Raw genomic sequence first — 18,580 nt, 5'->3', positions numbered from 1 at the left:
GAGTTCTTTAGTTAGTGGTGGAGGTATTAAACGTGGCTGCCCCTCGCATTTAAAGCAACACTGGCAGTACAAACACAGATACCCACTCAAAATAATAACCTTACATAATAATATGGATGATGATACCTTACTGATTAGCAATTTACAAAGCATATCCACGTCCATTATCTCATTTAATCCATGGCGAGGCTTTGTGAAATAGGTAGTATTTTACCCATTTTACAGCCAAGAAACTAAAATGCACAGTAAATAGACATAATTGTTGTCTAAACTGCATCTTTCTCCCTCCTTATCCTCTGAGTGTTGTCTTTGGTTCACTTTGCTGGAGTGTTTCTGGCACTTATTCTAGTCCTATAATAAAATATATTTATAATCCATTCATTTGAGGATAAGCATCCTTGGCTGAAACTGCCCAGATTGAAAGGACTGTTCAGACAGGCGATACCACCCTGGCCAGGTAGGAGCTAGTTCTGTTGTGTTTGTTTGCCTGAGGTTATCATAACAAAATTCCTAAAAGCAAAATATCTCATGTATATATGTTTTAAAAGAAGCATCATTTTGTTTAGTCTGTGTGACAGGCAGAAACTGCATGAGATTTTTATTGTGCAGACCTTCCTTTCACAGAAAGCTGAAATGTCAGGTAGTCTTTGAAGAGCTGGAAATGGCTTTTCCAGTTTGGGCAAAGTGAACCTCATCATTTGAGGGTAGATATTCCTGCTGGCAAATGTGTGGCTTTTAGTGATCAGGCAAATACAGATGATTTGGGTTGTTTGCCCTGCAATTGCAAAGATTTATTTGGCTATTTATTGTTTAATGGTTGTCAGTAGTGGCCACAAGCAAATGAAAATGTCTTTGACTTCCACAAGTATCTCCTTTTAAATCAGGACTTAACCTCAGATAACATTTGTAAACCAAGAGTTTCTCCAGGATTGGCTAGATAATTTACACAGCCCTAGTGCAAGATGAAAGTGAAGGGACCCTTGTTCAAAAATTATTAAGAATTTCAAGGTGGTGACATCGGAGCATTAAACCGAGTGCAGGGCCCTTTGCAAGTATATAGGTTGTACGTCCATTAAGCCAGCCCTGGATCTCTTTTACATTTAAAAAATTTATCTATCTATATTTATTTACAGGTACAACATTAACATATCACAGATTTTAAAAGATATAAAAGTAAGTTTATCGGGCGGGGAAGTCTCCCTTCCCTATATGGACCACTGTTACCAGTTTCTTGTGTATCTTCCCAGAGATTTTCATTCATTTACAAACATACATATACATAATATTTTATCTACCCTCCTTCAGGACCCGCATATGCAAATAGTAACATACTTTACACACTGTTTTGCACTTTGTCTTCTTAACAATATATCTTAGAGATCATTCCTTATCACTGCGGGCAGTCTCCTCATCTTTTCCATGGCTGCATAATATTCCACTGTATAGAGGTAGCAGTTGTTTAACCAGTTCCCTTTGATGAATATATAGGTTGCTTCCAATGACCAAAAGTGTTGCAACAAAAACCCTTGCACATCATTTTCCTACGTGTGTGAGTGTTGCTGTGGAATTGTCAAATCAAAGGTAATAGACCTTGCCAGTTGCCCGCTAAAGAGATTGTACCAATTTACATCCTCACCAATACAGAGTTACCAGGTTTTTGGATCTTTGCCAATGCAATAGGTGAGTGCTTCCTTATAGTCTTAATTTTCATTTCTCTTATCAGTGAAGCTCACTATCTTTTCATATGGTTAGGGGTCAGTCTCTTCTGTGACCTGTCTATCCTCATTATTTCTTTATTGTGTTGTGTTATATTATTATATTGCTCACCAATCTTTTTCTAATGATTTGTACAAATGCTTTATCCATTAAGGAAGATTGTTCTTGGTTTGTGATACTTTGAAAATATTTCCTCTAGTTGGTTTTACCTCTTTAACTTTGTTTTGCCATGCAAAGTATTTTTAAGATGTAGTGGAATTTATCAATTTTCTCTTATGGCTTCTTTTTAAAAAATTTTTTCAGAGTATAGTTGATTTACAGTGTTGTATTAGTTTCAGGTGTACAGTAAAGTGAATCAGTTATACATATACATATAGTCACTCTTTCTTAGATTCTTTTCCCATATAGGTCATTACAGAGTATTAAGTAGAGTTCCCTGTGCTATACAGTAGGTCCTTACTAGTTATCTCTTATGGCTTCTGAATTTTGTATCATACTCAGAAAGATCTTCTCCATTCCCATGCTTCCCTCTAATATTTCTTTTATTTCATTCCCTCACTAAAACCTTCTTTCCATTTGGAATTTATTTTAGTATAAAGTGTGAAATAGGGACCCAACTGTATTTTTTTTCCAGATGGCTACCTAATTGTCCCAGCAACATTTACTGAATAAGTCACCTTTCCCCCCACTGATTTGAAGTCCTATCTTTATCAAATAGTATAAATTTCCTATATATATTTGTGCCTGTCCCTGAACATTCTGTTTCATTTACAAGAATGGTTAAGCATGATGTGTCAAAAAGAAGAAGGAGGAGGAGAGGGATAATAAGAATTATTTTTTTAAAACCTCTTTCTAGTTTGAATAATGGTCATAGAGAGATGATGATGGTTAAGAAACATAATGGATTGGATGAATTTGAGAGTCAGACAGACCTGGGTTTCAATCCCAGCTTCACACTTACCTAGCTGTGTGACATTGGGTGAGTTACTTGCCTTATCTGATCCTTAATTTCTTTATTTGTAAAACAGAAATAGGGCTTCCCTGGTGGCGCAGTGGTTAAGAATCTGCCTGCCAATGCAGGGAACACGGGTTCGAGCCCTGGTCTGGGAAGATCCCACATGCCGCGGAGCAACTAGGCCCGTGAGCCACAACTACTGAGCCTGCGCGTCTGGAGCCTGTGCTCCGCAACGGGAGAGGCCGCGACAGTGAGAGGCCCGCGCACCGCGATGAAGAGTGGCCCCCGCTCTCTGCAACTAGAGAAAGCCCTCGCACAGCAACGAAGACCCAACACAGCCAAAAATAAATATAAAATAAATACATTAATTAAAGAAACGTTTAAAAAAAAAAAAAAAACAAAAAAAACAGAAATAAATACAGTACCTCTCTCATTGAGTCGGTTGAGAAGTAAATGAATGTAAAGTGCTTAGAATAGTGCCTGACACATAGTAAATTATTATTATTATTATTATTTACCCCTGGAGTGACCTGGTTTTATCACTGAAAGTCCCAAGTCCTGGGAAATTGCTTGGTCCTGAGAAAACTGGGACATTTGGTCATCCTTAACCCTATTGTCATGTACAATGTGTGGTTTTTCCTTCTATCAAAACCATACTACTCAGCACCTACAATGCTTAGCTCAATTTTTACAGAAATATCACAAAATGCAATTTTTTTCATAAACATAAAATCCATACTCTTATCTCATTCCAACTGAGTGCCCCTCCCTGGGGCTGATAGACATTCTTTGGCCATCAGAGCCTAATCTAGGATTTCCTCTGGTTTCCACCTGAACCAAGATCAAAGAGACCCCCGACTCCTGCCACCAAGAAGGGGCAGGTGTTGGGAGAGCAGTGGGGGTGGAGGTCAAAATAGGGGTAGACGAAAACACAAGGCAGAATGACTCCAGGACATCGAAGACTGGGAATACTTCACTTCTAGAATAAAGAAACACAGAGCAGTCTCTCAGGGACTGATTTGCTAGAATGTAAAAGAGCAGTTGTCTTCCTCACTCACTAATCATTCTAACTTTAGCCCTGTAACAGACTAGTGGGATATATATCACTGGGGCGGTAGTGCAGCATGTATTTCTTCAACCCTACCACCAAAGCTGCACCTACTCTGGGGAGGTGTGTCGGAGGCTCTGAATCCACAAGGACAAAAATGCCGGGTCCTGGCTGGTTGAAGGAGACAGGAGAGAGGATTATTTGTGTTGGAAAAATCAAATCTTGAGCTTAATCAGACTTAATTTAATGGTGCAAGGAAGAGAGGCCTGAAAGTCAGAAAACAAAGTGCTCATTCCATCTCTTTCATAAACTAACTCTAACCCCATGCCATCCATTTCTCCCAGGGCCACCCTGCACAACTTCAGGGGGCATGTGTCATTCACCGAAACACGTGGATATGCCCCCTTTGGGGCTGGTGATACTGAAAGTGATCAGGACCCTGAAGTGCCTTCCCAGGTGCAAAAGCCCCTGTGTGTCCCCTGTTTCTTGTTTGTACGAAAAAAGGCTTTAGTCTACTAGGCCTTCCCTGAGTTCCAAAGAGCAGACTCAAGCAGTTACAAATTAGGGAAGTGAGAGAATGCAGAAACAAAGGAAAAGCAGTCAAGCAAGGAAAGTAATGATAGCTAAAACAATAGTTCAGCGATAAAACAGAGTCTTAGTTCCTCCTTAAGGGATGTATGTAACAATCTGATGCATATCTTTGAGTTGTTCTGAAGAAACTAAGACCAGGTAGAGGATGGACTACATGCTAACCACAAGCACGTAGACCTCAGACTGGCTGGAACCAGAAGGCTGATGATTAAGATTCCTGACACATCACCCTGTTACATCACCACCAACCACTCAGAAGAAAGTCCACAAACTGCAACCCTCACCCGCCAAAATGTTGCCTTTAAAAACCCTTCTCTGAAAACCATCAGGGAGTTCAGGTCTTTTGAGCATGAGCTGCCCATTCTCCTGGCTTGGCCCTGCAGTAAATGCCGCACTTCCCTTCGCCACAACCTGGTGTCAGTAGATGGGTTTTTCTGCTCAGTGGGCAAGTGGACCCAAGTTTGGTTCAGCTGAAAAAACACTCTATTATAATACTATTATGTCCTGGGTTTCTTGGACTCCCCTAGAGAGTAAAGTGGTAATGAGAAACTAACCCTGATGAAGTAAATAGCTATTGTTTCAGCTTCACCTGAATTCATTCCTCCTTCTTTGGTAACTGTCCCTAATTTTGCTTTGGGGAGTTACCTCTCCAAAATGGATAAAATCTGGCCAATCATGGCACCCCACTCTCCCCTGGCCAAAGAATTCTGCCAATCAGATGCTTCCTTCTTTGAATTTGAATCTTGAGCCAAAGATTCAAGAAAGATTCAAGAAGACTGAAAACAGAGTAGATCCATGCCAAACGATATACCCTAAAGCAAAGGTTGGCAAACTGTGGCCACCAACCAAATCAGGGTCTCTGGCTATTTTTGTAAATGAAGTTTTACTGGGACACAGACACAGTCATTTGTCTATGTATTGTCTATGGCTGCTTTCATGCTACAATGACAAAATTGAGTAGTTACGATAGAGACTGCCCCACAAAGCCTGAAATATTTACTATCTGGACCCTTAAAGAAAAAGTTTGCTAATCTCTTCACAAAAGGGATTGCCCAGTAATTCTTGCTACTTCGATCCCAGGAGCTATTCTAGTTCCTGTCCATTCCAAAGCCAGGTTCTTCAGGTTTTCCTTGGATTCTGTTTTTGTTTTTGTTTTTGTTTTTGTTTTTGAGAAATTCCTTCTTTGCTTAAGTTAGAGTGAATTGGTTTCTGTTACTTACAACCAATGAAACCTAACTTTTTGGTATTTACATATACTTTGAACTTTTAAAATCACTTAGAGAAATAAATTGATGGGAGAGGGTCCACATCTCTGTGGAGCAGCAAAGGTATGGCAATGAAAATGATACCTGTTGTGGTCTATCTTTGACCTTATGAAGGATTAAAAAAATTGTGGCCAATAATCAACGTCAAAGCTTACAGTGACACCTGGTATGACCAACTGTCCTGGTTTTCCCAGGATGGAGGGTTTGTCCAAGACTGAGGGGTTTGCAAACTGTAGCATTTTTAGTTTTAAAACAGGAAGTCCCAGACAAACTGGGACAATTTGATCACACATCTAGGATATTGTGTGATTGAAGCTGAATTCTATTGTTTTTAAAAATCAAAATAAGAGTAGTAGTTTAAAAAATAGAGTATTTCAAAAATTCCCATTTCTTTAATTTGTTTTTAGCCACAATATTTTAAGCATTTAAAGTTTTCAAATAAAAGAGATCATGAGATTTTCATGTTTAGTTAAAGGGGACACAACTTCACTATGTTTTAGGAATTCTCTGTTATAACGGAAATAGTAATAATTGAATCTTGGCATCATGGAATGAACATTGCATTAGGAATCCACAGTTCCGTGTCTGCATCCTGCCTCTGGGATAACAGCATTTCGTATGTGAACATTACTTCTGAGAAGCATAAGGTGCCACACAAAGCAATATGTTATAATTATTGGTGGAAGAAAAGGAGAGTACAATCATTGCAGATAATTTCTGAAACTTGGGCCAAGAACCAGAGCCTGGTTGGTGCCGGTGATTTCAGAAATGAATCCAATGCTGATGCTTGTGTGAAAGAAGGAGACTGATCCTCTGGATTTGCAGAGTCCTGGAAAATACCTTCAGTGATGAAAAACATCTATTTGGATTAGGCAGCCTCCAATAAGTAGGCGGATTATCCAGCTTCCTTCATTCAGAACTGACTGGACTTGTTTGGCGACTTCGTAACTATTAGGAAGGAAGAAGGAGGGATGTGCATGTTAAATCTAGTGCAAATATGAAGCACGCTGAGTTGGAAGATGGTGAGACGAGCTTCTTTCTGTGTATGTGCAGAGGATGACCAGGGAGTGGAAGTGGTTGGGGGCTGGGCAGTTGGTTAGAGATGGGTTTCTCCCATCTCTAGAAAATTAATTCTGAATGATCTCCTAATCATGGGAGCTGCAGAGCCTGGTGGTTTGGATAAAATATGTAGAAAAAAATGAATAGGGAAGAGATATGGAAATAATTTTCTCCCTTCATCTTTCCTAGGCTAGTAAGTATAGCAATTCTGCAGAGCAGGCATCAGTAGACCTAGAACCCACTTCTCTTATAGAATTCAGGGGGTCTATGAATTTGGGTTGGGGAAAAATGACATCTTTATTTTTGCTAACATAAAATGAAATGTAGCATTTCCTTCAATTACAAATGTACTCAACAACCACAGCCATATTAGTGAACCTGAGACTTGTCACCAATAGAAATCACAGATGTTTTCATATCACATTATTGTGTTGTAGATATCATGAAATATTTGTGTTCATCACAACTTTGGAATTAATGATAGAAATTAGACTCACTGCTAGACTTTGTTCCTTAATGCACAAAGAGGTACATATATTACTACAATTTTACATATTTTTATTTTGATAATTGTACTTCGATGTAATTGTTTTCTTTTGTAATCTTATATATCTTATTTTATACATTTGGTTTTTAAAAATAGTTTTTTAAATTTATTTATTTGGCTGTGCTGGGTCTTAGTTGAGGCACGCCGGACCTTCGTTGCTGCGTGCGGGGCTCTTAGTTGCCGCGTGCGGGCTCTTAGTTGCCGCATGCGGGATCTAGTTCCCTGACCAGGGATCGAAGCCGGGCCCCCTGCGTTGGGAGCGTGGAGTCTTAACCACTGGACCATCAGGGAAATCCCTTATTTTATACATTTGAAAGTATTATTCTGGGAAGGGGTCCAGGGGTCTTACCAGACTGCTAAGCGCTCTGTCCCTGGAGCTTTGCTCTGGACACTACCCTGTGGAATAGCCCACCACCTTCCACCGCCCCCATGCTCTCCACACCTTTATACAAGCCTTTAAGGGGGCTCCGTAGAAACGTGGGCAAATGTTTCAGATAATGTGATAAAGGAGTATTTCAGCATGGTCATAACTAGGTAAAAATATTTGTTCTAGTTCCTGTATGTGGACAAGAACTGGAAAATAATTAACAAAAATGAAACTGTTTATTTTTAAAGTGTTGCAACATTATCTTTTCAATATTAATTTTAAAAAAGCACTTCTAAGCTCTTTTTCACTTAAGCAATATACCTTCATTGTTGAAAAGTTTAAAAATATTGAGGAGTTAAAAAGGATAAATGTTCACTCTTCCTTAACCAGTTAAAAAAAAGCATGCTGCATTTTATGTAGATTTTTAAATATAATGTAGAGCTTTATATTCTGACATGGAAAGATTTCTATCATATGTTAAGTGAAAAAGCAAGAACTGTACATAAAAGAGAATTTCTTTCTTTTTTTTTTCTTTGTTTAAGGATGTGTAGATACATATGACGATACCTAGGAGGCCATACATCAAACAAGCGTTGGTGTTAACAGTTTGATTATGTGTTAATATTAGTCAATACCGATTTTGTTAAAGGAAAGGAAATCCTTCGAGGAAAAACATAGTGTTGATGCTAGGATTAGCAGCTTCAGGGTGTCCTGGGCATATACTGTGGCAGCCTATAGAGGTGGCCCCAAGCATCAGATGGCTGGTGCCTGGGAGGGGCCGTCTAGGCACCCCCATGGAGCCCTCGGGGCCTGGGCTTCAGCTTTGCAGGCCCGAAGGTGCTATTTGGGTTTCTACGCCCAGAAAATATTTGTCTCTGGGGAAATGATTAAATTCACAAGAGGTAAATGGATAAACCAGAATTCAAATATTCTGAATTAGAATGATAACACCTGCCTTGCAGGGTGCATGAAAATGAAACTAGAGGATGTACTCAAAGCTCTTAGCGGAGGGCACGTGGGAAGCCCTCAGTAAAAGGGAGCCATTGTTATTATGAAGCTTCCCAAGAAGATTTACCTATAGGGGAGGTTAAGCTGGTCAGTAACCAAGAGGGCTTCCCCCGTGCCAAGAACACTGCTAAGGGCTTTGAGTACATCCTCTCATTTCATCTTCATACACCCTGCAAGACAGGTATTATTATTCCCATTTTACAGATGAGGGATTGGGGCATAAAGTGGTTAAGAAGCTAAACTGTGATAAAACCAAGATTTGAATCTCACTCTGCTGTCTTAGCCAGTGTTACCTTTGAGGATAGCTTGGTGAGCATGAGCTTGGAGCATGCGTGTTACCTGGATGGTCTTAATGGCAGTATCATGCAGCTGTGAGTGCCAGATGTCTCCATGCCTACTAGCCAGATGTGGCTTTGGGTGGGTCACTTAACAGCTCTGTGCCTCAGTTTCCTCATCTGTAGAATGGGGATACTATTAGTGCCTACCTCCTAAGGTTGTTGTAGGAGTAAATGCTTTTAAATGGTGACTGGCACTTAGTAAGTATCCACTTAACGTTAGCCATTGATTTGACTGTGGTTGTGGTTGTTACCTGCCTCCACAACTGATCTCCCAGTTGTGGATCTGGACACCTTGTTCCCCGTATCATACTGAAGATATAAACTGACTCTCTGAGCAAACCTTCCTGGGTGCCTTATATAGATTATGCCAGTTCTGAGCACATTCTTTAGCCCACGCCCCGTAAGGTGTAAACAGTTTAAGCGCCCTCAGTTATACCCACAATTAAGTTGTTTCTCTCTGAAGTCACTCCCCCACCCTCAGGTTATTTTGATTTTGGGTGTTCACAAATTCTCTTGGAACTTTTTTTAAATTTATTTTTTAAGAGCAGTTTTAGGTTCAGAGCAAAACTAAGAGGAAAGTACAGAGAATCCCTATGTATTTCCTGCCCCCTCACTTGCACAGCCTACCCCATTATCAATAACCCCCACTGGAGGGGTACTTTTGTTACTAGTGATATATACATTGATATATCATAATCACCCAGAGTCCATAGTTTACATTATGGTTCACACTTGGTGGTATACATTCTATGGACTTGGACAAATGTATGATGGCATTATCCATCATTATAGTATCATACAGAGTATTTTCACTGCCCTAAAAATCCTCTGTGCTCTGCCTCTTCATACCTCCCCCCTTCTTGGAACATCTTAAAGATGGCAACTCTATTCTTAAAAACTGGATCCAATCCTTTTTCATTCTCAGAGTGTGACTGTCAGCCCATTAAATTGAGCACACATCCTTTCACCGTCTCAGGGTCCTGGTTCATCCATTCCCCAGGGGGGCTCTGAGTCCCCCTGAAAAATAAAGGTGTGAATTGAGCATACATGGGGTTGGACCCATCAATATGGGTGTGTAATTTTTGGCAGTAACCACTCAGAGCTTAGTCCTTCCGGGCTCCAGGCAGGGGCTGGGACTGGTGAAACTGAGGAAACGCTGTGCCTGGATAGCTAGAACCAGGCTCTTTGGCCTCCACAAGTGCCTGTCCTTGGATACCGGACTCAGACAAGCACAGCTCTCCCGGCGTGTCTGCAGCAGGACTGAGATGTTCAGCTGAGTGTGGTCTCCTGCAGGCTTGTTGGAGCTTGAATGGGCCGGGGAATTGTCCTTTCCCTCAGCTGGACCTCACTGTAGGCCCTGGAGGGCTTGATGCTGTGCTGTTTTCATTCCTGACCATTATTCCAAGACAGTGGATTTCTTGTCAGCAACAGAAATTCTTTATTATTGAAAGACATGCTGCTGACAAGAATGTTTCCATGAAAGCCTTCCCTTCCACCTCTGACCTCCCAACAAAGGACGCAGTCCGCCCCCTCTCACTACATCCTCAGGGTATACCCAGGCCCCCGTCACCATTTTGGCCATATCCAAGTCCCACTCGTACTGTTATTTCCTTAACATTTTGCTTTAAATGTGCTCCCTTTTTTCTTAAGTAAATTAATTTTTCCAGGAACTTTATATCAGAAATATCTGTGAGACTTAGAGAACAAACTTATGGTTACCAGAGGGGAAGGGTGGGGGAGGGATAGTTAAGGAGTTTGGGATTGACATGTACACACTGCTATATTTAAAATGGATAACAACAAGGACCTACTGTATATAGCACAGGGAACTCTGCTCAATATTCTGTAACAACCTAATTGGGAAAAGAATAGATACATGTGTATAAATAACTGAATCACTTTGTTGTACACCTGAAACTAACACAACATTGTTAATCAACTGTACTCCAATATAAAATGAAAAGTAAAAAAAATTTAAAAAAAGAAATATCTGTGAAATTGCAGATTTAATGAGCTGCATTTTTCTTAATATACATTAAAATAAATACATAAGTATTAAACATTTAAAAATTTTCCTGTGGATCACCTAAAACCAACCCTCCCAACTCTGCCCCAGGAAATCCCGGCAAGGTCTTTGAACTCTTCAGGAGACCCTCCCAGGTCACCTGTGTTGTCACTGTTGACTTCCCTCCCTAAGACCCCTCAATCTGTGCCCTCATGGGCAGGTGTGGCAGGAAGGAATGGGTCTGTTCCACTTGGTGGCCCCACCCTGGGAGTGGTGAGTTCCATGGCGAGGTGCCCTCGTCCACTCAAACTTGGATTTCCTTCCTGTCTGGTAGAGAGAGACCCATTCTTTTTGTGATCAATGATGAAAACAGCGTGAGGATTCTAATCGGCTCTCCTCTCTGGGGGATGATGAAGCCAGACAAGGCCCTGGGAAAGGGGGCATCAAAGGCAGATGGAAGTTGGTGGCAGCTATGGAAAGAGGATGGCAGCTAGGGAGGACTGACTGACTGAAGACATTTGCCTCTTTTCACAAAGAATTTGAGGGAGAGGATGGATGTGGAAACACAAGGGCTCTGTGGGTCCTGGCTCCATCAATTACCAGCTATATAACCTTGGGCAAATCCCTGTATCTTCCTGTACCTCAGTTATTCCCAGTAGAATGGGGTTGATCATATTTAGTTACACTTGTCTTTTCTGCTGTCTAGGCTGTGGCAGGAATTGAATGGAAAGTAAAGTATTGCTGCTCTGAAAACTCTAAGGCGAGGTCCTCAACTCTGGTTGCACTTTGGAATAACCTGGGGGAGCTTTAAAACACAAGAGTAAAAACCAATTCTCTAAGACCCAAACCAAGAGATTCTGCCATCTGTATTTTCCAGTGAGCTTCTGGTAATTCCAATGTGCAGCCAAGACTGAGAACCACTTCCTTCGGGTTGTGCTGTCCAAATAGCTGTACCATTTAAACTTAAATTAATTAGAATTAAGTAAAATTTTCAATTAAGTGAAATTCCTCAGTGACACTAGCCACATTTCAAATATTCAATAACCACATGTGGCTAGTAGCTGCCGTATTGGACAGTGCAGATATAGAACATTTCCATCATCACAGAGAATTCTATTGCCTCTTAAAGCATGGTCTGTGGGCCAGCAGCTTCAGCATTACTGGGAGCTTGTTAGAAATACACAGTCTCAGGCCCACACCCAACCTATAGGATCAGAATCTGGATTTTAACAAAACTGAACAGAATCTCTAGGGTTTTCATTAAAGTTTGTGAAACGCTGCTCTGAAGCATACATTCTACTCATTCATTTGTTCAACCAATATTTATTAAATGCCTGGCATGTGCCAGGTACATTCAGGTGTTGGAGAGTGATTAGGGAAAAACATAACAGTGTCTATCATTCTAGCCAGAGGAAACAGACATTAAGCAAGAAAACAAATAAGCAAACTCATTTCAGAGAGAGGTAACAGGGGAATATGCTAGAAAGGCACTATGGAGGGAGGGCGGCTATTTTATATTGAAGGGGAGGGTCAGAGAGTGTCACTCTAAGGAGGGGACACTTGAGTGGAACTTGAATGACATGGAGCTGGCCAAGGGAGGATGTGGCGGTAGTATGTTCTGGACAGAGATAAAAGCCAAAAATGCCTTGATAGTAGGTTGCCAGATTTAGCATATAAAAATACACAATGCCCACTTAAATTTAAATTTCAGTTAAACCGTGAATAATTTTTAGTATGAGTATATCCCAAATAGTCCATGGGACATGCTTATACTAAAAAAAACAAATGTGTGGTTTTGCTGAAATTGGAATTTAACTTGCATCCTGTATTTTATGGAGACTCTACCCGAAAGAAAACCAAGAGGGCAGCAGAGTCGGAGGGACACGAGGAGGTGCAGTGTCACTGGGGTAGTCAGGGAGCAGGGTGCCATGAGGAGGGGTAGGACAGAGAGCAGGGCCCAAATCTTGGGCTACACAAAGGCAAGTTTTAAAAAACAAAATGGTCAGTAAAGGACTGTACTGACCAGTCGTTTCTTCCCCTCGATGACGTCATTGGTTTTACCTTCCTGCAACCCTTTGGTTTCTGGGAAGGGCTTCTTGGAAGATGAACAATTGTCTGGGCTGTTACACTTGGGTGGTGCCTGGGGAGACCTCGGACCACGGTTGACCTGCCTGAGCATAGCGTGCAGTATATATTGTTTGGTCTGAGCTTTTAAGTGCTCTTTCCCTGTTTGTTTGTTTAATTCCTGTGCTTTTGTATGTGATCTCCTATAAATCTCCCTCTCCTTAAGGACTATGTTTGACAACTTCATTTCCCCCCAACTGGAGACATTTCCCCTGCTAAGGGTCAAAAAGACTAATTACACTAAACTGAGTATTGGAGACACCCTCAGGCTCACACGTGACCCAGCAGTGCATGATCTCGGCCTTATTAATAGAAGAATGTGATGAGAACAGAGCTGTGCACAGAAGCAGTGACGTCCTCCAAGCCCGACTGTATTCCTGTCTGAAAATAAACTCCTGACCCCTTTAGCCACAAATGGGTGGAACCTCATGGTAGAAGAGGCCATGCGAGATATTCTATTCAGAGAGAAACCTAGGCCCTGGGAAGATCATGATTTGCCAAAGGACCCCAAATTGATGATGGAACTTGGACCAGAACTCACAGCTCCAAACTCCCTTGGTGCTCCTTCTACCCAAGTTGGGCTTGATGTCAGAGGATGGAGGGTGGGAGTGGGAGAATTGTGGGGGGAGATGAGAAGGGCAGCAAAACATCAGCTGAGTCTCATAAAGTTTCTTAACACTTTCAAAGCACTTCCCTACATTATTTCATTTGAGGTAGGTATAATTTCCATTTTGCAAGTGAGGAACCTGGAGCTCAGAGAGATTAAGTGACTTGTTCAAGGTCACACAGCTGTTATATGGCAGAACCAGGATTCAGACCCAGATATTCAGGCTCCTTGGTCTGTTTCCACCATAACTTGGAAAAAATAGACAAGGAGAGAGCAACACGCTGGCCACCAGCGTTATCAGAGGTGAAGGGCAGGCAGTTGGGAGGGCAAAGTGGCCTGAGAAGTCAGGAAGAAGACTGCTTTCCTGGAGCCAGGTTGGGCACTTTACATGCGTAAGCTCCTTCCATCATCACATCCAATTCATGAAAAGGTATCATCACCTGCACTTTACAAATGATAAACTGAGGTTCAGAGAGGTTAGTTAAGTGGCCATCCAGCTGGTTAGTGACAGAGTTGGGACTTGAATCCAGACCTGTCCGACTTGAGACCCTCAGCAGGTCCCCCCTGGGGTTTTCTGGGTCAGTAGAAGTCTGCAGGATGAAACTGGACATGAGGGAGGCACGGAGAACATGCAAGGATAAAGGACCAAGAAGGCTTATGGGTACAATGAAGGACCCTGAGGGTGGTCCGCATGGCTCTCCCCTCTGCTCTGTAGGCAGATATTGTCCCAGAAGCATTAGCCAAGTCTCCTCATCTTTTTATGGTCTGTAGGTTTGCTTGGGGGCTCAACTGGGGCTCTACCTGTATTGCTCTGCCCTTAAAACTGCAGTATTCTGGCCCCCTCGCTTCTCTGGACACCTCTCACAGGGCCTGCTTCCCTCTGAGCTGCCCCCCTCCCCCAGGACCACCAGCATTAGGCAGGAAACAGAGCTGGATTGCCTTGTTTTCATGTGGGAACTTGTCCCATCTTCTCTTGCCTCCCTCCCCCACCCCCAGCCTCCTAATTTTGTTTCCAAAATAATTTGAGGTTTTTCCCTAACTGAGGGTCCCTGATTGAATACTAGTGGGAAAATCCCTACCAAGTCTCCCCTATCTTTTCTAGTCAACCATCTCATTTTTTCTGAGGCAGCATCACTGACAAGGTTATCATTTTCCCCAGCACTTAATTCAGTGCCTGACTCATAGTAGGTTCACAGTAAGTCTTTCTGCCCTGACCTGACAGCACAAGGGAGAAAGGGGTGGGATTATTCTGAGGGACCGTCATTGCTAATGTTTCCCTTGTTTAGACATCTTTTGTTGCTAATGAATCTCTCAAGCCTGGCGTCTGGGACATTCCTCTGAAGCCTCCCCGTCGCTGGATGACCCGCTTGTCCCCTGGGGGAATGTTGGGAGTCAGCACATCTGTTCCAGGGCGTCTGGGTTCCCATGTGGTCAGTGCAGCCCGCTGCCCACCAGCCAGCTGCCACGTTGCTTCTTCTCCTCGCCTTCAGCCGGGGTCTGCAATCGCTGAAAAACTGATGAAAATTTAAGTCCAACGGGACATAAAAGTACAGTCAGGAAATGTAAGCTATATTTACTCCTGGCAATAAAAGACCAGCATCTGGGGCATGTGGATGGAGGGTATATGGGGATTATTTCTGTTTTTGCAAAATTTCTGTTCATCTGAAAATATCTCAAAATGTTAGTTAGATAGGTAAACAAAATGTTTTGCAACCAGGTTAAGTGAGATAGAACATGGAGCCAATAGAGGCAGGGAGTGGAGTAGTTAAGATGAGGGCTTTGGGGTCAGGGAGAGTTGGGTTGGTATCTTGCTTTCCCACTTAAGAGCTCTCATTCCTTGAACAGGTTACTTAACCTCTTCAAGTTCCAGTTTCTTCATCTGGAAAATGGGGATTGTTAATGTTGACCTCCCTGGAATATCAGGAGATTAAATGAGATAAGGCATGTACAGCATTTAGGATGATACCTGAGACTTGGTAGGAAGAGGGCAAAAAGAGACAGAAAGGACAAAGTCCTCCCCTTATCCAGTCTCAGAGATTTCTCAGTCACTGCCGTTTAAGGTCCTAGATCCCACACCAGAGACCCACTGTGCGGTTGAAACCAGCCCCTGGCTTCAACCTGAAGTTGCCCATGTGCTGAAATAGGCCAGGGCTGCCTCCCATAGAATGTTTCCTGACATTCCCAGCTGGTCACCTTAAAGCGCCAGCAGGAAGGTGCTTATAGATCCTTCTTAGCTTGTGACCTCAGGGCCACAGTCTTTCATTCGTTCATTTAACAAGACTTCATTGGGTAAGGGTGGAGGGAACCATGGACTAGATAGTGTACTTGGTGTAGTGATATAGCATGGAACAAAACTGACCTGGTCCTTGCCTTCCAGCTGCTTACATTCTAGGAACTAGTCTTTCCCTATGATTTTCTCTGGCTCCCCTCCCTTGGCAACGCCCAGCCTTGGTCATTCCTTTGGAATGCAACCCCTCCTTTACTGTGGCCTGCAGGCAACTCAGGCTTACGGGTCACAGAAGGCAGGGACATTGACAAAAGCTGGCAGTTACTGGGCCTGACTGCAGTCCTAGAGTATAATTCGGCCTTGGGAGCTTGGGAGGAACCAAGGGTAACCGGTGGTGTAAAGCTAAAACTGCCTATCTGCGAGTATTTAAACTCCAATTGGCCTCCCCAACCCCATTCCATGTTCACAGTATTTTTTTAAACTAGTCTCTGCCCTATACTCTCTCTTCCTTCTCTGTCTGCAGTCCCTATCAGTCTGAAAAACTTTTTCCAAACAGCTTTCCTTCTATAATCAGATATGCCCTCTGCCCCCTACCATCCTACCTCCCCCTCACCCTGCCTCTTGGTCTGGGGCTGTGATACCTATCCAACTCCACCAAGAGTTCATGCTTCCTAGCATCTCAGATACCGAGCAGTCACAGAATTAGCATTAGCAAACCTGGCCGCCCTCCCTATGTGGCAATTTCCCCACTCATTTGTTTTACAGGAAAACTGGAGTGATAATTCAAAACACAATACAAATTGAAGGAGGAAGAATTTCACCTTTCTTACCCTCTTTCACATTCACAGCTATCTCAGTAGACCTCTCACTTGTGAAAACTGTTTACCTTGAGTGTTCTCAAAAATTTCTATTTTTTCCCTTTAGAACATTATTTCAATATTATTTATTGAGAACCACGTGTGTTTTACAACCTATAGAGAAAGTCTTATATATTCTTCACAAATAAGACCTACAGTATACAAAAATATGTAACTAAACACATACAGAAGGAGGGGCTCCAGTCAGTTCTGTATGGTGAGATGCAGCTTCAGAGACTGTAAGACTCAGTCTCTGAAAGGTGAAGTATGTGTGTGTGTGTGTGTGTGTGTTTCGTCAAGAAAAAAAATTTTTTAAATTATTTTGTGATTTTTATATCATGAAACATGTTTCCACAAAGCCTAAAAACTTTTTTAAAAAAAAGTCCAGGCTCTGGACTCAGAGACAGGCCAGGTCTTACTCTCCTTTCCATTATGTAATTGCTCATAGAATTGGTATAAAAATTAAAAGAGATAATTGATATAAATTGATTACCACAGTGCCTCAATAGCTGGTAGCACAGGCTGCTAGCTGTGTGCCCCCACATCTGTTCTTCTCTTTGTTTTAGTAATATAACCCTGATTTTTATCTGGGCATATAGACTCCCTTACAGCTAGGTAAAGCCATGTGACTAGGCCAGTGGGTTCTGAGCAGAAGCACTGCCTGTGATTTCTAGGAACTCTCCCTAAACAGAGACACTCTTTGTCATCCTTATGCCTGTTATTGGTCTGGACTCTAGATGTGATGGCTGGTGCCCCAACTGCCATATTGGAGCATGAGGAGGAGGGCCACACTCTGGGGATGGCATTGCAGAGAGCTAAAGAGTCCTTGATGAGCAGGGAGCTGCCATTCCAGCACTGGACTTCCTAAGGATTTCTTTTCATAAAATATAAATTAATTTTTCTCATATTTAAAGCATTATTTTTCAAAGTGAAGCTAATCCTAACTATACTATAATTATTATTGTCATCATTATTTTATTAGCCCTAGCCCGCAATCAGTCTCTCTCACAGATCCCCTCTTTAGGCCATTAAAAATAGCCTAAATGTTATCAATAGTACAAAGAATTTTGCCTTGGTTCTGATCTCTGTTGCCAACACAATCATGTCTTTAATGAAGGGGTGCCTGGGTCCTCCCGGCCCCTGATGGCATGCATGGCATCACCACTGTTTTCCCTCCTTTGATTCCCTCTCTTTCTGCATTCCTGATTCTAGGTTTTCCCCACTTTCCATGGCTCTTCTTGCAGAATTCTCAACTGACTCACTGAGACTGAATCACCCTGAAAGAGGAGAAGGATTTGGACTAGGTAGAAAGGACGGGGAAGCATTCCAGGTGGGAGAAAACATAAAAGGGGAAAGCAGATGGAGCATAATTTAGGGATTAGAAGGGGAGTGGCTGAAGGTTTCTGCTGAGGGTGGTAGGAGATCAGATTGAATCGGGAAGGCCGGTGGGGCCTATGGAGGGTCTTCAAGGCCCAGTAGAGGAGTTTGGACTTGATCCTGGAAGAAACAGAGAGTTACTACAAGTTACTGAGCAGGACAGTGACACAAGGCAAGTGATGTTTCCAAAGGAATTAATCTGCCTGCAGTGTGCAAAACAGATTGAAGGCAGGAAGAGCCTGGAGACAGGGGGACCAGTATAAATCTTCCACCCAATAATCAGTTGGTCAAACATTGTCAACAAACTTTGAAAGGGGTCATATGAAACAGCAAAATTAAAGTGTAATGATTTCAGTTAAGCAGAATAAGAAGTCTTAAACAAAGTCTTTCCCCAGAACTTCCCACACAGAGAAAGTAGCCAGCTTCCAAATAGCAAAAACCGGTTCAGTCCTTCTGGAAAACAATTAGGCGCTATGGATCAAGAGCCTT

The sequence above is a fragment of the Balaenoptera ricei genome, chromosome 16 (genome assembly GCF_028023285.1).
Source record: "Balaenoptera ricei isolate mBalRic1 chromosome 16, mBalRic1.hap2, whole genome shotgun sequence".
Taxonomy (NCBI): domain Eukaryota; kingdom Metazoa; phylum Chordata; class Mammalia; order Artiodactyla; family Balaenopteridae; genus Balaenoptera; species Balaenoptera ricei.
Note: the sequence above shows the minus strand (reverse complement) of the source record.